At 48.4% G+C, this 22,290-nt stretch overlaps 1 protein-coding gene and 1 pseudogene across 2 annotated transcripts in view; one reads left to right on the top strand and one right to left on the bottom strand.

Moving 5' to 3' along the window:
- Positions 1-22,290, bottom strand: part of GABBR2 (gamma-aminobutyric acid type B receptor subunit 2) — a 419,555-nt gene that overhangs the window by 298,886 nt on the left and 98,379 nt on the right. The window lies entirely within an intron of this gene.
- On the top strand, positions 12,582-21,226 carry LOC126937841 (septin-7-like; annotated as a pseudogene). Its single transcript, XR_007719868.1, has 2 exons — positions 12,582-12,677; positions 19,619-21,226. The product of XR_007719868.1 is annotated as a septin-7-like (transcript).

Below are 22,290 nucleotides of genomic sequence, written 5' to 3'. Positions count from 1 at the left end.
CATTTGCCTGTGCCAGACACTATTCTAATTGCTTTATACACACTAACTCACTGAATCTTCCCAATAACCCTATGAATCATGTCCCATTATTATCCACATTTTAATAGATGAAAAAACTGAGGATCAGAGAGGTGAGTATTTGCCCCAAGTTGCACATAGTGAGTGAGGGGCAGAGTTGGGAGTCAAACCCATGGAGTCAGGCTCCAGAGTCCATGCTCCATCATATCCATGTTCTGTTCTTCTTCTTGGGCACACGGTGAGACTACATTTCCCAGCCCCCCTTATAATTAGGTGTGACTACCGAGTTTTGGGCAATGGACTATGAACAAAGACAATGTGTGCCATGCCCAGGTTGGCCTATAAAACCATTCCATGGGCATTCTGTGCTCTCTTTTCCATCCATAGTGTGAGTGGGGAAAAAAAATCCAAGGACCTGAAACAGGAAGAACCCCCCCCCCAGATCCCAAATCCCTATGGCAATCCTGGAAGGGGACATCACCATGTCACGAGAGAAACCATCCCAAGGAGGACAGCCTTATGAGCTGACAGCCTCCAGGTGCAGTGTCTTTGGGTATGCCTCAGAGGAGGCCACCCTCTCCCCAGACCCCTCCAGCCATGGACTGAGCATGGCAGAGGAACAAGGGCTCCTCATTTCTGGCCAGTGTAAGACTTGACTACAGGTGATCTCTGAGCCCACTGGTCCAGCTGGAACTTTCTTAGAGCAGTACTGCTGCCAGGGACTCTTCCTACCAGAGCCTCTTTCCTTCTCCGCTCCCTTTACTGGTGTCAAACCCACTGCACAGTGTGAAGGCTCACCCTGCCCGTCTCTCTTCATATCCTTTCAAAGGAATTTCCCCAGGGCCCCTCTAACTCTGAGCATCTGCTTCCCAGAACACCAACCAACACACCCCTTCAAGCTGCACTTGACAATGACATAAGCAAGAAATAACTTTCATTCATGAAACTTCTGGGCTATAGAGGTGCAGTCACTACAGAGAGGCTGCATCAACTAACAAACATCCTTAAATGCCTGCCGTAAGCATTTTGAAACATAAAGAACCAGCACACCTGGGAACTATTAAAGAAGGGTAAAGACAGTTGAGAGAGACAAGTAAAGATTACAGGAAAGGGTACAAAGTGTATATGCCTTACATTTTAAAAAGTGTTTTCCTATCATTCAAGACACTTACGTCAAACCAGAACGAGAATTTCAGGGATATAGCCAGAGATAACTAAGGTGTACTGAGCTTGGCTGTCTTTTTTTTTTTTTTTTTTTTTTTTTTTTAAGACAGGATCTCCCCCTGTCACTCAAGCTAGAGTTAAGTGGTACCATCGTGGCTCACAGTAGCCTCAACCTCCTCCTGGGCTCAAATGATCTTCCCACCTCAGCCTCCTTAGTACCTGGGACCACAGGTGCACACCACCACCACCACACTAATTTTTTAATTTTTTGCAGAGACATGTCTCACAATGTTGCCTAAACTGGTCTTGAACTCCTGGACTTGAACTCCCGGGATCAAGCAATCCTTCCACCTTGGCCTTCCAAAGTGCTAGGATTACAGGCATGAGTCACATGCCCTGCTGAACTAAGTTGTCTTATTCCCTTCGGTCCCCCTACGCCTATCAAAGATTTTGGCCCCAAACAGGTGTTTAATACATCCTGGCTGGACTAAATTACTGCTGCCTGGCAGATACAATCACTGCTGGTGGGTAGAGCCTGAAATAAAAGTAGTCATATCCATAGCTCTGTCCCAAACAGCTTATTAACTCCAGCCATCTTGAGTTTTTCACACCCCTTCCCCGGGGTGATGGACAGACCATCTGCTTCTAAAAGTCTCCAGAGAGCCAGGCTGTCCATCCTGAACACTGAGAAAAACTGGCATTTCTGTATTCTCCCTGAAGCTGTCACTCTGAATTCTTGGCCGGCTGCAGACTGTGTTATTTGAGGATGATGGAGCCATAGCACACATCTCTCCTCTGCACTGTTAAAGCCAATTACCCAATTTACAAAATGTTTCTCAAAGACTGGGAGATACAAACTGCGTCTCCTAATTAGCTGTCAGTAAGCCTCCCCACATATGCAGGTGTGACATTTTTAAAAGGCAGGGTCACAAACACAAAGTGTGCTCGGGCTGCCGGTCAGGATGGCGGTGCTCTTTTCTGCAGGTTTGTGCAAATATCACATGTTGGCAGCCCTTCTCCGGGGGTGGGGGCGGGATCGCCCTCTTAAGAGATTCCAAACTCCAACTATGTGTGCAACCAAACCATCGCCACTCCTTTCCATTCCACAGTTGTGGGGCACATTGGTTCAACATTGGCTGGGCGCCTGAGCTAGGTAGGGGAAGATGAGATGGGTAAGACTGGATCCTTGCTCTCATGGGATTTATAATCTGGAGTGGGTCAGAGATACAGAAATAATTCAGAAACATGTAGTAAATGGTGTAATGGAGGGTTGGACCTGGAGTTAGAGAATATTCATTCATCCCATAAACGCCCCCTAGGTGATGAAGAACCAGGTCCCATGGTAGATGCTGAGGACACATAAAAGGTGACATACAGTCTTGGCCATCAGGGAGCTTTCTGTTCAGGAGGGAAGAGAAGATTCAAACAGCCATAACACGGGGCAGGATAGAAGTGGGAGCAATGGCAGAGACATAAGTCACACAAAAAAGGGAAGGAATATTCAAATCACACTGAGATATTCTGCCAAGACTTCTTGGAGGAGGCGGCATTTGAGCTGAGCCTTGCAAGAGGAGCGGGAGACTGAAGTGGTGGGAGGGCACACCAGAATGAGTTACCAGCAAGAGTGAAGGCTTTGAAATAGGAAGGTGCAGGGCACCTCAGAGAAAAGGTCCATCCTGTTCACTAGCAGGAGCACAGGATGGAGAAGGGATGGGTGGGGTCAGACTGGCTTGAGCCAGCACAACGGGAACATTGAACACAGGAAGGTGTGGTTTTCTTTCCTTCAGGCAGCAGAGAAGTCACTGCAGCACTTTCACCAGGGGAGTGCCGAGAGGGAAGAGGCACTTGCTTCACACAGATGCTTCTGGCAGCTGGGGCAGAGGAGGAAGGCCCAATGGGGAGGAAGGAGGCTGGGGACAGGTGGGTGCATTGGTCCAGGCGTGAAGTGCTGGTGGATGGCTTGGCAAGCAACTTGGCCTAGCAACCCTGGGAAAGACGTGTGTCCACTGGGGAATTCATTAGCCAAAGGTCTGTGAGGCGTAGGTTTGACCAATTCATGATGTCAACAAGACTCGTTCAAATGGGTCCATCTCAGTAGTCTCCTTCATGGGAGGTCAATGATGGGGAAGACTGACGAGGAAAGAGATCGAAGAAAGAATAAACCAGCTATGTCAGGCACAGGATGTCAGCTCCAGACCTGCCACTGCCTCACTCTGTGACCCCACCTCATCTGTGCTTCACTTAAAAAACAAAAATGTTGAGTTAACAGATTTGTCATTCATCAGAGTTAGCAAAGCAAAGCAGGCTATATTTTGGCAACGAACAACCCCTAAATTTCAGTGGGTCACCCCAGGAAAAGTTGATTCCTCTCTCAAGCAAGGGTGGGTGCTTGACACATCCCAGATACCTAGGAGCCCAAGTTAATGGAACAACTGCCATCTTGAATGCAGCCAGTTGCCAATGGGGAAGGAAAATGAAAACTCTGGAGAGGTTCAGCCAGCAATTAAATTGACCTCATTGACTGGACACGGCCCATGAGACAGGCATGGCCCCACCCAAGTACCGGGGACACAAAGTACAACTTACTAAGTGAGGAGAGAACCAGATACCAGGGAGCCTACTATGACTGCCACAGATGATCTCTCAGATCCCTTCCAGCCTACCAGTCTGTGTTTTTGTCTGCACTCAAGGCCAGATTTTGGTTCAATTTATACATATCCAGCTAACATTTATTTAATACTGACCTATGTGCCAGGAAATAAGCTAAATTCTTTATATGCATTAGCTCACTTACTATTCATAACATATCTCATTTAATATTTGTAATGACCCCATGGGGTAGATACCATTATTAACATTCATTTAACAGAGGAGGAAAGACAGGTTCAGGGAGCTTAACTGACAAGTTCAAGATCACACGACTGGTAAGCCATGAAGCCTGCATTCAAACCCAGACTATCATCCTCCAAACCTTATGCTCTTAGGAATGAGGCCATCTCTTTAGAGCTGGCCAGAGATAGGGTGAAAGGCCTTCGAGAGCAGTGAGAAGCCTGCAGGAGAGTGTTGTAGAAATGATTATTTCACCAAGTGAAGGAATAGATTCTAATCCTGAGAATCCATAAGGAAAGGCAAAGGGCCAGGGAAAGTGAGGATATGTCTTAGAACAGCAAGTCCAGTAACTCTCCAGGTTGGAGCACTAAAAGCGTGAATGGGAGATGTGAGGGGTGAGACTGGAAAGGGAGGCTGGGGCAGCCTCTGGTAGGCCCTGAGCCGGCCAGTGCCAGCTTAAGGAGGTTGCCCCTTATTCTTCAGTCCATAGCGAGTTTCCTTTTGTTTCACCATTTTATTTTAGTTATTTATTTTTTCTTTTTTGGAGACAGGGTCTCACTCTGTTGCCCAGGCTGGAGTGGAGTGGTACAATCACAACCCACTGCAGCTTTGACCTCCTGGGCTCAAGTGATCTTCCCACCTAGGGCTCCTAAAGCTCTGGGATTACAAGCGTGAGCCACCATGCCTGGCCATTCTAATTATTTTTAAGTGAACAATTCACTGGCATTAAGTGCACTCACCATGTTGTATAACCATCACCACTATCTATTTCCAGAATGTTTTCATCATCCTGAACAGAAAAGCTCTGCACCCATTAAACCCTGGAACTTCTTAAGAGTGCTTTGACCTGATCATGACATCAGCAGAGCTGAGGACAGGGAAGATGACCCTGGCAGCCACTTGAAGGGCGTTATTCAAGTGAGGAAGGGCAGGGCATGGGGAGGGGTGAGAGACCAGTACAGTGGTCCAGGGGCAACGGCAAGTGCAGGGGGAAGGGGTCAGATCAGGAACAAGAGGAAGAGTAGCCTCTGGGAGACGGGGGAGTCCTAGCTTCCTTCCTTCAGGCGCTGTGTGAGTCTGGGCCACCAGGACCCTCTGAGGTAGAGAAGCCAGGAGGGGGTGCTGGGCCCAGAGGACACTGCTGAGTCCAGCACTGGGCACAAGGCTGGTGAGGCACTGGCCAGCTGCCCACGCTACCGACTTTCCCTTGGGAGCCATGTCCCCGAATCTGACAGTCCTTCCTGGCACACGGGCCAGAGCTATCCCGACAGCTCCCCTATGTGCTAACACCTGCTGGGCGCCTGCTCGGAGATGAAGGGTGGCTGCAGGGTGGGTCCTCACCCCATCTCCGTGGCCACGCTCATTCCTCAGGTGCCCGCCCTCCATCTGCAGCGACTCAGCTGGAGTGAATTATGTGCCTCGCTTGTCCTCCAGCTGGGGACATGGTGGTCACTCCCCCACCTGACAGATGAGGGCTGGGCTGCTGTCACATATCACTGTGACCGGGGACTCTACTCAAGGGCTCCAATTCTCCGAGCCTGGCGTAAGTCCTTCTGCCTCTCTGCATCACAAGCTGCCGCAGGCACCTGTTTCCAGAGGCCCTTCCCAGGGGCGATTTCCCCAACACCCCAGCATCTCAGATCTGACCCCACAAACACAGTGTTGCCCACATTTGGAGGTTGTAAGGGAGTTCTGGGGTCCAGGCTGCACAAGCAGCCTTGAGCATAGCTGTGTTCCCATCTCAACATCCTGCTCCCAGGTCCCAGCTCCTCCACATCTGAGGTCCTAATGCACCTTCCCAGTGTCTAGCCCCAGGACTCAATTCTGGGCCGCCTCCCACCCCATGGCTGAGAGCCTGCTAAGGAGTCCCCAAGCCCATCACCACACTGCGTGCGCAGGGGCTGGCACCTGGTGCTGCCTCTGGATTCACGGAAGAATGTGAGGCCTGTCCCTGCCTAGGAAAGGGGGCAAAGGGGTTTCAGCTTGGAACCTTGCTAGACGGATAGAGCAGTAGATACCACCAAGTGCTGGGAGGGGAGGGGAGGGGCTCTAGGAGAGGAATTCGCTGGAGGGGTGGGGCCCAGGGAAGGCTCCTGTGGCTCTTGAGGCAGCAGTTTGGGACCAGTGCATTTAGGAGCATAACCCCTGGGGAAGCCCCTTGGCAGGACCTCTCGACCAGATGGCTGGCACAATTTGAAGAGCAGCAGCCTTTGGAAGGCCAGAGGGAGGTGCAGACCTGCACAGGGCAGCCCATCCCCAGAGGTGAAAGCCAAAGTCCACATCTGATAGGGGAGCAGCTCTCAGGCCTGGTCCTCCCTTTGTATAATAGGGAAGTAATGCTGGGAAGGCCTAACCATGGCACTCGAGGGAGCTGCATGGGGCAGAAGCCCGAGCCCTTTGCTAACCATGAATGCTGAATTTATTGTTTGATGTGCTAGGTGTTTACTGAGGATCTCCTTCAGGCCAAGATCTGCCAGGCACTTGGCAAACAGGAGGAAACAGGTCAGAGCTCCGTTCTCAGGGAGCTCACATGCCAGCGGGGATGAGAGAGGGCACAGTCACCACAGAGGAGGGTGTCTTAGTCTACTTGGGCTTCTATCACAAAAAACCACAAACTGGGCAGATGAGAAACAACAGAAATTCATTTCCAACCGTTCTGGAGGCCGGAAAGTTTGAGATCAAGGCGCCAGCAGATTTGGTGTCTAGTGAAGGCTGCTTTCCTGGTTTATGGACGGCGCCTTCTGGCTGTGTCCTTACATAGCGGGAGAGGAGAACAAGCTCCCTTGCACCTCTTTTATAAGGCGGGATCCATTCATGAGGGCTCTACCCTCGTGACCTAATCACCCCACTTCCCAAAGGCCCTGCCTCCTAATACCATCACTTTGGGGGCTAGTATTTCAACATATGACTCTGGGAGGGGGGAAGGAAACATTTAGACTGTAGCAGATGGGACAGCATACCATGAAAGGGGCAGCAGAGGGTGTGGAGTCCAGAGCCAGCCGCCAGATGCAGTGCCAGGAATCAGGGAAGCCTTCCTGCAGGGGCGGGGTGCTTGGTGCCTTTGCAGAGTCTTGATGCATAAGGAGAAGTCAGCCAAATGGACAGGGTGAAGAAGGGTGGCCTACCGTGAGCAGGGTGCCCAGGTTCCAACCACGAGGCACTCCCTGCTCAGACACAGGGAAAAGTAAGGCTACATGAGGCCCCAAACTGTCCCCTCCTCAGAACTCTGCTCCATAAACACCTGTCATAGGCTCCTGGGCCCTTTCTCAGATCCAAAGACAAAGAAAACATTACCTTCACAAAGCCTGCAGACAGGACAGAAGGCCTTTTTCGGGTTCATTCACTTTCATGCAGGAAAAAAGTATTATTTTTTTCTCTGAATAGCAACCTTGCTGTGAAATTGTTACTCAGTTTTCTTATTAAGTTTAACAAACCCTTCCTGAAACTTGAAAACTATTTGAACCCAGTTTTTCTTGCAATTAAAAAAAAAAAAAAAACTAGCAGGAAAATAAATAAGGCAGACACAGAAGGACAAATACTGTATGATTCCACCTATATGAGATACCTAAGGTAGTCAACTTCATGGAGACAGGAAGAAGAACCGTGGTCGCCAGGGGTGAGGGAGAGGGGACTGGGGAGCTAGTGTTTAATGAGTATGAAGTTTCAGTTTGATATTCCCAGAAGTTCTGGGAATAGATAGTGGTGATGGTCGTACAACAACGTAAATGTACTTAATGCTGCTGAGCTGTATATTTAAAAAATGATTAAAATTGTCAATTTAGTCTATGCATATTTTGTCACAATTAAAAAAACAATCAGGGGGCTGGGCGCGGTGGCTCACGCCTGTAATCCTAGCACTTTGGGAGGCCGAGGCGGGCAGATCACAAGGTCAGGAAATCAAGGCCAACCTGGGTAACATGGTGAAACCCCGTTTCTACTAAAAATACAAAAAAATCAGCCGGGCATGGTGGCAGGCACCTGTAGTCCCAGATACTCGGGAGGCTGAGGCAGCAGAATGGCATGAACCCGGGAGGCAGGGCTTGCAGTGAGCTGAGATCACACCACTGCACTCCAGCCTGGGCAACAGAGCGAGACTCTGTCTCAAAAAAAAAAAAAAAAAAAAAATCAGGAAGGTAATACTTTCCCCAGGACAAATCTCCAGGCCTCTCTAAAACACAGTTTTCTCATCTGTAAAATGGGGGGAGAAATCCATTCCCCCGATTCTTTTGTTGTTGTTTTTCTGCAATAGGGTCTCACTCTGTTGCCCAGGCTGGAGTGCAGTGGCGCCATCTTAGCTCACTACAGCCTTGACCACCCAGGGCTCCAGCGATCCTCCCACTTCAGCCTCTCGAGTAGCTGGGACTATAGGTGTGCACCACCACCCCCAGCTACTTTTTTGTAATTTTTAGTAGAGAGAGGGTTTCACCATGTTGCCCGGGTTGGTCTCAAACTCCTGAGTTCAAGCGATCTGCCCACCTCAGCCTCTCAAAGTGCTAGGATTACAGGCATGAGCCACCGTGGCCAGCCCATTCCTCCCTATTCTTTGAGCTTGGTAGGGAGAGAGAATCCATGCCTTTGTTCTCTGCCAGGTCAGGAAAGCATTTTCCAAATGATACTTTACAAAAAAAACAAAAAACAAAAAAACCCAAAAAAACTAAAGAGAAATCAAAATGGAACTAAATAATGATATACAAAAGCACAAAATGGCCCCATATCTAGAGGGCCAATTCCTGGATGGACAGGAGGCTGGAGGTTGTATTGATAAGGAAATGAGTTGCGCGAGAGAAGGAGGTTGCCCAGAGTACACAGCAATGGAGCTGAGCCGGTCTCGGTCTCCTCCCCCAGCCCTAAGTCCTCTTTCCCCAGCCATAGGTCCCCAAACCCTTAAGAGGGTATGTGGCTTCGCCATGACACCTGTGTCCCATCCCCTTTGCCTGGCCAAGTCCATGCATCTTGCTTTCTTCTGGAAGTCTTTGCCAGATAAGATGCTCCTTCCATGGGCTGAGTCAGCACCCTCTGTTGGGGAAGGTCCATGGAGCCCCTGTCTCTCTCCTACATCTCTGTAGCTTAAGAGTCAAGGGTCCGGCTCTGGAGCCAGATGTCTGACTTCAAGTATCCCACTTACTAGCTGAAGGACCTTGGGCAGACTTTTAACTTCAGTTTCCTTCCCCATAAACAAGGATGATAATAGTGTTTACATTATGCAGTTACTGTGAAGGTCAGATGAATTCATTCATTCAAAGGGCTGGGAAGAGTGCCGGTGCCGGTGAACACTTGGGAGATGTTAGCTCTTCCGTGTACTGCCTCAGGGCCCCTGCACCTGCACGCACTGAGTGCTCCTACCTGTTTGCTGAATTTTCCCAATCGGGGAAATAAAGGCAGTCACAGCACAGCCTTGGGGGTGGGGGCTCTGGCTTATGGGTTCCCTTCTCAGGCTTCACATTTATACTGCTGTGAAGGACCAGGACCACGCCTGCCCTGTCTGGTCTCTCCTGAGGAAATGGTAGGGGGATATCCTCAAAGCCCCCCTCCCCATTTTATTCCTATAACAGCCTGGCCCAGCCCAGCCCTGCCATGGAAGGAGCGGGCGATGTGGTCACAACAGGACCATATGGGGACCTGCCCCTTGCTATTTCTCACTATTTTGGGCCAATCTGTTGACATGACAACCAGGCTTTTAGACCCTGCCCCCCAGGGCTCTGTTTCCATCCTTACGCTTGCGTTCTGCGTGACACAGCCTCCATTTACCAGCTGCCTCCGTGGTTGGAGGGGCAGAGTCACAGATTCTGCAAGACCCCCCCCCTTAACAGCTAGAGCAGGCAGCAGGTGAGACCTCCCACCGGCATCCCTACTCCCAATATGCATGGGAACTGGCAGCTCCCCTCCCCAAAGCCTGCAAGCCTTAGGCAAGCACAGAGGGAGGTCAGGCAATCACCTAGAAGCTTTGCATGAAACCCCAGGGCTGACTCACCTTCCCCAGCCAGGAGCTGATAAGGCCCATCCCCATGCTGCGCTCAGTCTCCAGATACTCATATTTTAGGAAATATTAGGTCAACAAGGGATCCCAGGGGTTGTCTGGGCCAAGCGCTGCATTGTGAACCCAAGTGGTGCAGCTTGTCTGAGATCTACAGGCCCCCACCCCTGTCAGCCCATATGATCTTAGGCCACCCCACCAAGATTCCATACATGGTGCTCGAAAATAGATGGCAAAGAGTGTGTGTGTTCTCCTGCATAACAGAGCACACAGAATTTTATTCTTATGCCGGGAACTTTGTGATCACAAACAACATGCCAGGGACAACATACACGGGCTGAGTGCCCCCTAGGGTGGCAATAACAGCAGGCAGAAATAATAATAATAGCACTCAGCTCCTGAAGCTTGCTATGCAGCAGGGAAAATCCTGCACACTTCACAAGCATCATCTCATGAAGCTGCATGTCCACAGCAACCCCCATTTTACAAAGGTGGAAAGAGAAGCTCAAAGAGTTTACATAACCAACTCCAGGACACACAGACAGCAGGAGGGAAGCTGGGCTTGGGGCCAGCCTGTCTGTGCACTCACCCACAACCTCATGAATCTTGGTGGTGGGGGGAGCTCAAGGATGAAGTGGCAGCAAGCATCACTGCCTTCCCAGAATCCCCACAGCCACCCGGGGTGAGGGCACAGGTAAAGAAACTTCCAGCAACACACTCAGAGCAATAAGAAAAAGTGCTGGGGAGGGGAAGAGTAGATGATTGGGAAGAGCAGGGAAGACAGAATTCACTTATAAGTAAGTTCTTTTTATTTATTTTCATGTTTTTGGAGACGGAGTCTCACTCTGGAGTGCAGTGGTGCAATCTCAGCTCACTGTAACCTCTGCCTCCCGTGTTCAAGCCAACTCTACTGCCTCAGCCTTCCAAGTAGCTGGGATTACAGGCGTGCATCACCACCTCCAGCTAACTTTCTGTATTTTTAATAGAAATGGGGTTTCACCATGTTGCCCAGGCTGGTCTTGAACTCCTGAGCTCAGGCAATCCACCTGCCTTGGCCTCCCAAAGTGCTAGGATTACAGGTGCGAGCCACTGCGCCCAGCCTACTTATAAGCAAGTTCTAAGAGCTGTACCCTGAGCCAGGCTCATTCAGAGACAACATCCATCTGAAAAGTTTCTTTCTTAGAAGAGGCCAGTGACTAGAACTGAGGAGGCCGGAGACACATCTTGGAGGAGGAGGCTTTTGAAAAGGAAGGACAGGAGCGTCTTCATTTTCCACAGCTCAGGAACTGCATCACCTACTCTACAGGTAGAAAGTAAAAAATTCGTGTGCCGCACCCACTGCATCCTCCACACTCTCTAGAAACAGGGTCAACACAAAACTACACAGGGAGATCTACTGTTAATATCGTGCATAAAGAAGAAAACAAAGGAATTTCGCTAGGAGGCTGGCGGGTGCAGTCAGCTGAAATAAATAAATTAAAATGCGACATTGTTGTCTCTGTGTACATTTGTTTTAATTACTGTTTACTGAAAAACTAAAACTTCACATAGGGAAGAAGAAAAAAAAAGTCCCCAAACGTGCATAACCAGCGTCTGTACGACAGATCTAACTTGGGGCGGGTGGGGTGGGACTTTCGTCTTCAGCTGTCACAGCAGCACCCAGCCAGGGGCGCGCACACAGCAGATCAAGCATCTGGAATGGGCTTCCACATGGCTGGCAGACGCTTGGACCTAAAAGCTCATCCAGCGAGCATGAACCCGGCTACCTAGGAGGCGGCATCACACAGCAACCCAGCCTCCGAGCCCGCCCACAGGCCACATGGGATGGGCAGAATTTTCCCTGTTCCATCACAGTACACCACGTGTCCTCTATATGGTTTTCACTCTGTCTTTTATTAACGAGCCTCTTGTAGACACAAATGGCTCCCCCGCCCCCTACCTCCTTATCGCTCTGGAGTGGACCTACCTGAAGGCAAGAACCATGCCTGTGCCACCTTTCTTGGGCCTGGCCCTGAGCTCAGGCTGACCGGGAGACAAGACGGCACCCCCAGCTGCTGCATCTGTGGGGAATGGCAGAGAAGGCCTCATTCCTGGGTGGGATCTTTGGTGGCCTTGAAGGTGAGGACTCCAACCTGGGGGTCTCAAACTCAGTTCCTCAGGAGGCCTCTTGAAGAAAGACTGATACGGCATGGCCCTGCTGGGCAGGGCTCTGAGTCTCCACCACCATTTAACCAGAAGGGTTCCCTTCTGGAGATTTTGTATGTGGACTTCCAGCAAATTTGTTGGAATGGAGGGTTCTGTAGCCAAGCAGACCAATGAACACCAGGAGACTAGAGCAGCCCCCTGAGGGCCTCGCCATAGCGTCTGGGCCTCACTCCATCACCTGGGGTCCTCTCAACCTAGGACCTGCAATGGGCACACTAGGCCTGTTTAGCAAATGGACAGAGAAAACAAAACAAAACCTCTCAAGAAACAAGTTTAATCTTAAAGCTTCAACACAGGGTGAGGGGCCAGTGTTTTCTCCTGACCCGACGGAGGTTGAATTACACATGACCTTCAATCCCAGGCTGAGGGGGCCACCTCTGTCCTACGGAGCATGTGGCCCCAGGCCCCTCAGACACAGCATGCAGTGGTGCTGACGGGCTCTGAGTGGGGCATACAGGTATACAGTGACCTGACCAAGGAGGCTCAGGTATAAACTCAGGACACAAAACAGACCTGGGGACCCCACCCAATGTGGCACCAAGAGGCTTTGCCCAAGTCGAGAAGAGGGGGACAGGACAGTGTCTGAATTAGAAGGTGAGGTAGGAATGCCAGGGAGAGATGGGGATGGGTACAAGGCAGTTTGAGGACTGACCAGCCCGGTCTGGCTGAGGCAGACGGTAGGAGAAATGGGCAGAGCCGGAGCGCCAAAGTATTAATAGAAACCCGCCTGGATGCAGAGGGTAGGAATGCGAAGAGTCAATTAAGAAAGGGACAGGCATGCGCTGGCTAATTGCTGAAGCTGGGGGATGGGCTCATGGAGGCAGCTTATCCTTACTCTTTCTACTGAGGCATACATCTGAAATCACCCATCATAAAAAGCTCAAGAAAAAATAAGAGGAACAAGGAAGGGCCGTGCGGCCCCCCAAATCTCCCCTTTTCTCATTTCAGTGATTCCAGGCACATCCACAGGCCCAAATCACAGCTAAGACATCGGGGCTACAAAGATGGAACAGCTCCTCTTTCTCTGCTGGGCAGAGCACTTCTTCCCAGGGAGTATTTCTAGCTGACCTCCCCACTCCGATAGCATCAACCATCATCTATAGGCTGATGACCCCAAATCCTAACCTCCACCTCCCTGAAGCTCCAGACCACACATCTCCACCTGGGTGACCCACAGGTCCAAACCTGGACTTGCCATCTTCTCCTAAAATGTGATCAGTGTCCCAGAAAGCAGAATACAGACATGAATGGGTGAGAGAGGGGCTCTAGATTCTGACTCTGAGAAACCTGCTTTCTCTGCATAAGCCTTCTGGATAGGCATGGTACCCAGCAAGTGCCCAGTCCAAAGAAGGGCTCAGCAAACATCAGCTGTCACCATGACAATTGTTATTTGCATTCATGTTAGTATCAACTTTCACCTCTGCAGGTTCCCCAAGGCAGAAAACTGGGAGCCGTCCAAGACTCCATTGTTGCATGGCCCCTCGCACCTAGCCAGTCTCAAGTCCTGTATGTTCTACTCGCTGAGTGTCCACAGAACCATGTCAGCCTCTGCACCGCACCGCCACATGCTTGTGTCTGGCCTCACTGTGGCAGGTGACTCTGCTTCCAGGCCTGCTATCTCTCCTCTGCTGGTCACCTCCCCTCCAGAGTGATCTCCCTAAAATGAAAAGCTTATCACATCCCTCCCTGATCAAAAGGCTTTCATGGCCCTCTGGTCCCCCAGTGAGCACCCTCTCACTGTGCTTTCCAAGGCTCAGCTCACATGTCACTTTCTGCCCCAAATCCTCCCTGATCCTAGTAAACAGGACTGACTGCTTCCACCCTGTGCCCCGCTGACCTCATACAAACTTCTACAACAATAACAGTGCTGCCCAGACTGTCATAAAACACACAATATCCAAACAAAACAAAATGTATGAGAATATCAATGTAGACTGTCAAATTTTATTTTCTCAAGTAAGGCCATTAAAAAACAAAACAAGGGCTGGGTGCAGTGGTTCACACCTGTAATCCCAACACTTTGGGAGGCCAAAGAGGAAGGATCATTTGAGGCCAGGAGTTTGGGACCAGCCTGGGCAACAGAGTGAGACCTCGTCTCCACAAAAAAAAATTGAAATTAGCCACGCATGGTGGTGCACATCTGTAGTTCCAGCTACTTGGGAGGCTAAGGCGGGAGGATCACTTGAGCCTAGGAGTTAGAGCCTGCAGTAAGCTATGAAAATGCCACTGCACTCCAACCTGGAAGATGAAGCAAGACCCTGTCTCTTAAAAAAAAGAAAATAATAATGAAACAAATAAATCAATAAACAAATCCTAATGTCTGCTATCACCACAATTTCATTTTGGAAAGGACATGATAAGAAGGGAGGAGGAGGAGGGAAGGAAGAGCACCATCTCAAAGTGAGGGGTGTTCTTTAAAACAACAAAGTTAGCTCTACTAAAAACTCATCCTTATTTTCCTCAGGGAACCATGGTCTCTTGAAGCTCTGTTAAGGCCAGTATGGGCCAAGGGCTGGTCATTGTGAATGTTTCCTGGTTTCTTCCCATATCCCACTGGAGGCTGCGACTTTCAGGCGGGCACTGCCAGGCTAAGCCCGGAGATGCAAGTGTGGGGTAGTGGATGTCAAGCCCCAGCTGCCTGCGATTGTCAAAGTCAAGTACAGCGCAAACAGTGTGACCAAAGGGAAGACCCTTGGCTGAGTTGCTGAGTTGGTTTTAGAAAGATTTTACTTGAACAGCTCTCTATTTTTTATTATTTTTTTTGAGACAGAGTCTTGCTCTGTCACCCAGGCCAGAGTGCAGTGGTATGATGACAGCTCACTGCAGCCTCAACCTCCCAGGCTCAAGCAATCCTCCCTCCTTAGCCTCCTAAGTAGCTGGGACCACAGGCTTGCACCACCATGCTTGGTTAATTTTTTTTTTTTAATGGTTGGTGGCCAGGTGCGGTGGCTCATGCTTGTAATCCCAGTACTTTGGGAGGCCGAGGCAGGTGGATCATGAGGTCAGGAGTTTGAGTCCAGCCTGGCCAACACGGTGAAACTACGCCTCTACTAAAAATACGAAAATTAGCTGGGCGTGGTGACAGGCACCCATAATCCCAGCTACTTGGGAGGCTGAGGCAGGAGAATCACTTGAATCTGGGAGGCAGAGGTTGCAGTGAGCCGAGATTGCACCACTGTATTCCAGCCTGGGCAACAGAGCGAGACTCCATCTCAAAAAAAAAAAAAAAAATTGGTAAAGGTCTCATTACGTTGCTTAGGCTGGTCTTGAACTCCTGAGCTCAAATGATCCTCCCTCCTTGACCTCCCAAAGTGCTGGGATTACAGGTGCGAGCCACTGCACCCGGCCTACAGCTCCTCTTTCTAACATCGCTCAGGAAACACCCCCTGCAATAACGATGATCATAATAATCATAAAACAAACCTGCCCAAGCACTAGGGAACAATTTGAAATTGTTAATTGATTCGGTGGGGGAGGAAAAAACTGGAGGAAAGAGAGCGGAAATTCTCACGGAGATGCTCGGTTTCTTTTTTTAGCAAACTACCTCATACGTGCCACAGTCTTCCCTGAAACACGCAAGCGTTCACTGAATTCCACAACGTGGGGCCATAGTCTGTAGTGGAGAGTTCAGTACGCTACAGTCAGAAGCAGACATGGCCTGGGTTCAGCTGTGTGGCCTCAGGCAAGTCACTTTGCTTCTCTGGGCCTTCCAATCCTATCTACAAAGCATAGTGATTCCTTATCAAGCTGTAGGGAGGGCTGGAGACACAGGAAAACACAGGCTCCGGAAACACGAGGACTTGGCCACCCCAAGGGACTGCTGCTAGTATTCTTGTTGCTGCTAAGAAGACTGAATGCTCAGCAAGTCTGGACTAAGAGAGAAATGGGTTTCATGTCAATAAATACGCCCACTCTCTCTGCCCTGTCTCCTACAGAGCACCTCATTTCATTTGCCAAGGCATTCCCTGTTTCAGAAAGATAAACAAGATCCCTGAAGGCTGGAAATCATTCTTCCAGCAACTTCCTCATTGCCCGCTGCAACTAAGATCTGGGTGGATATTCTCAGGCAAAGGATTTGGTCTGGAACTTTTCCACTGTGTTTCCTCAATGGCCAAGGTTCATTCATGCTAGAGAGAGGAGGAATTTAATATCGCTAATTACTTTTTAGGGAGCAGTTTCATCCTGGAAATTTTGAAATTGATTTCTTATCCGGTTTCCCCTTGGTTGATATTATTCTCTCAAGATCCTTACTGAGCCTTCCAACAACACTTTTTTTATTCTCCTTCATGTTCCAGCTCTACATTTGCTTTTTTTGTCCCCCTTCAAGGGCAAGGATCGCCTCTCTGATTTTTGCCTCCCACCCTGGGCCTGGCCCATGAGTGAGCCTCCACCGGTGCACTAGAAACAAAGACACGAAGATGTGATTTTCCCTAAGCATGCTTTCTGCAACTGCAGCTCAGAAATCTCAAATGGTTCAAGATAAGAAACTGGCCCAAAGCTGATTAATTTTGCAAAACAGACCTTCCAGGGTAGCACACAAGATCTTCAGAAAGAATATTCTGGTTTTTGCTTCCCACTGAGAGCTTCAGGGACCATAATTAGAGCAGCATGGAGCAACAGACTCCGCTCTGGTTCACTAAACCCCAAGAACCTTCCTCCCAACACGGACAAAAATAACGTCTCGTTGCATCTGAAAATATCACCTAGAATTCAGATGTGTGCTCTCTCATTGTGTTCTGTGCATTTTTAAGCAGTTCTGTTTGGCTGGGTTTTGACAGCTGGAAGCTGAGGCTTGGAGACCCGCCCGGGCGCAGGGTGGTGCTTTTCAAAGATGTAGACCACTGCATCAGAACTACCCGGGGGCTTGTTAAAATGCCACTTCCCAAGCGCTATTCCAGACCTACCAAATCAGATTCTCTAGAGCTGCTCCATTTTTAATACACATCCCTGATGATCCGGGTACACACTAAAGTTTGAGATGCCAGCTCATTTTCCTGCCAAGGAGCTTTGCTTATTCCCCCACCCAACCTCCTACACACATCCATTTCATCGGCTTTATTGAGCAACAGTTTCAGCAGGACAGGACATCCATGCAGCTCTATGGAGTCACAGACTGCAGGTTCACCAAAGTTCTCAGTGTCTTGGTCTCTGCTCCAACATCGCCCTCACCCTTCCTAAAATAGCCACCCTTTGGGCTCCTAATGTTTGCTTTTGTTCCAGAAGATTGTGCTGTCATGCTTTTCCCTTCTACCCACAACATGGAGAAGGCTGGGCAGAGTAGGGCCTCAGAAATTGCTTACTGATTGACCAACACCTGCATGAATTGGAACACTCACTGGAAGATTGGTCCTTACATACGCATTTGTTTTTAATGCTGGCTGGATGCTCATACTAACAGCGACAACAATGGTAATCATAATAATCATAATGCTGGTGATAAAGATCTTTATGTAAGGCCCTTTCCAGGTTACAAAGACATGTCACACATTTTCCCCTTGACAGTCATCTGTAATACTCAAAACAAACGTTATCACATCCACTTTACAAATGGCAAACTGAGGCTCGGAGACATTAAGTGGCTTTCCTGAGGACTCACAACTAGTTGCTTGCGGGGCTGTTACTCCAATGTAGACCTCTCAGCTCCCAGGGGTCAATCATTCTTTCCCTGATCCAGTAAATAATGACTGAGCCCCCACGATATGCCATTCACCACACCAGAGCTAAGGACTAAGAGCCAAGGCTGACGAGGTCCCTGTCTTCCTGGTCTCCCAGCCAGATCATCCCTAATGACATGGAAGCTGTCATCAGCCAGGAGACAAGATATGTAAATGGCAAGGCAACAAGGCATAACAGAACAAGGCAGGGCGTGCCCATGAGACGAAACCAGGGCAGCAGTGCCCCTCTCCTTCTGTTGAGGCCTCCACAGGGATGTGCAGTGCAACAACGGAGCAGCCAGGCCACCATCCCCAGGTCAGGTTTCCAACTGCACCTGCCCTGCCAGTCTCAGGTGCTGTGAGCCGCAGAACTTGGAGGCAACAAGGGGAGCACCGCTGTCAGCATGAACAGGGGGATTTTTCAGAAAGGGTAGAGCAAGGTGGCCTTGGTACAAGCTGCCATTCCCCAGGATGGTGCTGCAGATCTGCAGTGGGCCACTCGCCACCCTGAGGCTAAGCTTACATCTGCATCTTGGGCTATGGACTCTCACCTGCCTTATGGAGCTACTGTGATGCCCACATGAACGTGATGGGGAAACCCACAAGCCCAGCCTGAGGTCAGCAATCACCATGATTCCTCAGGGCCCACTTCCTTTTCTTAATGGATCTTCTAAGGGTCTAGAGACTGTTGCTGCCATTTGGGGCTATGGCAAGGAGTGCCTCTAGGACGCCCTGCTACCTTCACATCTTTCTTTAACTGAGTCTTCAAACCGTGTGACACAAGCAGACTAGCCATGAGACCCCAGCACATCACTTAACCTCGTAGCATCCTATTTCTTCACCTGTAATTCGGGATAATGGAACTGTTCTCCTCGAGTTCATGTGAGGATTTAAAGAGTAAATACATACAAACTGCTTGGAATAATGCCTGGCACATCAGAAGCACTATGGTGTCTACTATCTTTTTTTTTTTGAGATGGCGTCTCACTCTCTTGTCCAGGCTGGAGTGCAATGGCACAATCTTGGCTCACCGCAACCTCTGCCTCCCAGGTTCAAGCGATTCTCCTGCCTCAGTCTCCCGAGTAGCTGGGATTACAGGCATGTGCCAACACGCCTGGCTAATTTTGTATTTTTAGTAGAGACAGGGTTTCTCCATGTTGGTCAGGTTGGTCTCGAACTCCCGACCTCAGGTGATCCGCCCAGTTCGGCCCCACAAAGTGCTGGGATTACAGGCATGAGCCACCGTGCCCAGCCTATTATCTTTTTCTTATTATCACTTTCCTTTTTTTTTTTTTTTTTTTTTTTTTTGGAGACGGAGTCTTGCTCTGTCGCCCAGGCTGGAGCGCAGTGACCAGATCTCTGCTCACTGCAAGCTCTGCCTCCCGGGTTCCCGCCATTCTCCTGCCTCAGCCTCCCGAGTAGCTGGGACTACAGGCGCCCGCCACCTCGCCCGGCTAGTTTTTTGTATTTTTTAGTAGAGACGGGGTTTCACCGTGTTAGCCAGGATGGTCTCGATCTCCTGACCTCGTGATCCACCCGTCTCGGCCTCCCAAAGTGCTGGGATTACAGGCTTGAGCCACCGCGCCCGGCCCACTTTCCTTTTTTTAAAAAAAAAGTCCAAACAGTGCGAGATCCGCTGCTGCTGAGGAGAGAAGCATCAGCAGCAGCACCATGAGAGGTCCGATTGATCCACATGAATTCCTCGGGGTTCAGACTTAAGGCTCATCTTCTTCCTGCTCGCCTGCAGCTCCACTGGCAACCAAACCGCCACTAGCCTCATGTCGCTTCGGTATCTCAACAGAAGAACCTTGAAGGCTATGTGGGATTTGCCAATCTCCCAAATCAAGTATACAGAAAATCAGTTAAGACATCTGGTTTTGAATTCACGCTATGGTAGTGGGTGGAACAATCCAAAGTTTTAATCAAAGAAAGTGGTGTTCAGTTGCTGCTCACAATAGTTGATACCCCAGGATTTGGAGATGCAGTGATAATAGTAATTGCTGGCAGCCTTACAATCAGCTACATTAATAGTAAATTTGAGGACTACCTAAATGCAGAATCTCGAGTGAATAGACGTCAGATGCCTGATAACAGGGTGCAGTGTTGTTTACACTTCATTGCTCCTTCAGGACATGGACTTCAACCATTGAATATTGAGTTTATGAAGCATTTGCACGAAAGAGTATCATCTCACTTATTGCCAAAGCAGACACACTCACACCAGAGGAATGCTAACAGTTTAAAAACAGATAATGAAAGAAATCCAAGAACATAAAATTAAAATACATGAATTTCTAGAAACAGATAATAAAGAAGAAAATAAACTTGTTAAAAAGATAAAGGACCATTTACCTGTTGCTGTGGTAGGTAGTAATACTATCACTGAAGTTAATGGCAAAACAATCAGAGGAAGGCAGTATCCTTGGGGTATTGCTAAAGTTGAAAATGGTGAACATTGTGATTTTACAATTCTAAGAAATATGTTGATAAGAACACACATGCAGGACTTGAAAGATGTTACTAATAATGTCCACTATGAGAACTACAGAAGCAAAAAACTAGCAGCTGTGACTTATAATGGAATTGATAACAACAAGAAAAAAGGGCAGCTGACTAAGAGCCCTCCGGCACAAATGGAAGAAGAAAGAAGGGAGCATGTAGCTAAAATGAAGAAGATGGAGCTGGAGATGGAGCAGATGTTTGAGATGAAGGTCAAAGAAAAAGCTCAAAATTGAAGAACTCTGAAGTTGAGCTCCAGCGGCACCATGAGCAAATGAAAAATAATTTGGAAGCACAGCATAAAGAATTAGAGGAAAAACGTCATCAGAGGACGAGAAAGTAAACCAGGAAGCTCAACAACGTATTTTAGAACAACAGAACTCTTCGAGAACCTTGGAAAAGAACAAGAAGAAAGGAAGATCTTTTAAACTCTCTATTGACCACCAGTTACGTATTAGCTGCCAATATGCCAGCTTGGACATCAGTGTTTGTTGGATCCGTTTGACCAATTTGCGCGTTTTATCTAGAATGATGGATTTAACAGCATGACAAACATTATTTTTGTTGTTGTTGTTCTTGATGGAGATTAAGATGCCTTCAATTGTCTATAGGGTGTTGTGTGCTTAGTAACAGCTCTACCTTTCTTACTTTTTCTTTTTCTTTTTTTATTAAACAGATTATCTTCAGTTGAATGCAAGAGAACATTTTACTGTTGTACAATCATGTTCTGACGGTTTGATTGTTTACAGGATATTCCAAAATAAAAGGACTCTGGAAGGTTTTCATTGAGGACAAAAGGCCATAATATGATGCAAACTATGCTTCTCTATGATAATTATAATACAAAGGTTCCATTCAGTGCAGCATATACAATGTAATTTAGTATAATACAGTTGACCCATGTTTTGACACTTCCATTGTTTAAAAATACACATGGAAAAAAAAACCCTACATGCTTATAGTGCACCCAGAGCTTTTTTATAACACCCTGTTTTTGTTTGTTTGTTTTGGATTCTTTAAATATATATTATTCTCATTTAGTGCCCTCTTTAGCCGGAATCTCATTACTACTTCATTTTTGTAAAAACATTTAATTTAGATAGTGTCCATATATTAGCCCTGCTAAAATAGAATATAGCATCTTTCATATGGTAGGAGCCAACAAGGAAACTTTAACTCCTTTTTACACTTTATGGTAAGTAGCAGGGGGAACATGCATGTATAGATCATTTCCAGGCAAAATTGTGAAGCTAATGACCAACCTGTTTCTACCTATATGCAGTCTCTTAATTTACTAGAAATGGGAATCACAGCCTCTTGAAGAGAAAAAAGTCACCATTCTGCATTTAGCTGTATTCATATATTGCATTTCTGTATTTTTTGTTGGTATTGTAAAAAATTCACATAATAAATGATGTTGTGATGTTAAAAAAAAAGTACAAACAACATGCATCAGTGAAGAATCTCTGCAATTGACACAGAATCATTTCTTATAAAACCATTGCTCCATCACTTACAGACTGGCATCTCAGACAGCCTGAATTCTGCCCCCACTCCCATCCAGCTCCTCCGTCACCCACCTCAGGTGCCCTACATCACAGTCATCTTGCAGCTGGCATTTCCCAAGCAGAATTTATCTTTTCCCACTTCTGTGCCTTTGCTCCTCACCTCCCCCCAGTTTCTTGCACCTCAAATGCCCTTTCCCTTCCACCTATGAAATCCAAAGCATGCCCATATTTCAAGTGAATGTCGGGGAGGAGTGGGAATGGTCTCCTGACATTTCATTGGGTGATTTTTCCACATAACAGAGCACCTAACCCCTCCCAGCTATAACCCATCTGGGAGGGCTGAGCCCTGAGCCCTAAGCAATGAGTGGCAAGACTGGTTGAAGGGCAGGGCTCCAAGGTGGGTTTTTGGCAGTGAGCAGGGCATGGTTCAGGGGAGATG

The sequence above is a fragment of the Macaca thibetana genome, chromosome 15, assembly GCF_024542745.1.
Source record: "Macaca thibetana thibetana isolate TM-01 chromosome 15, ASM2454274v1, whole genome shotgun sequence".
Lineage (NCBI taxonomy): Eukaryota > Metazoa > Chordata > Mammalia > Primates > Cercopithecidae > Macaca > Macaca thibetana.
This window is presented reverse-complemented; position numbering and strand designations above follow the sequence as displayed.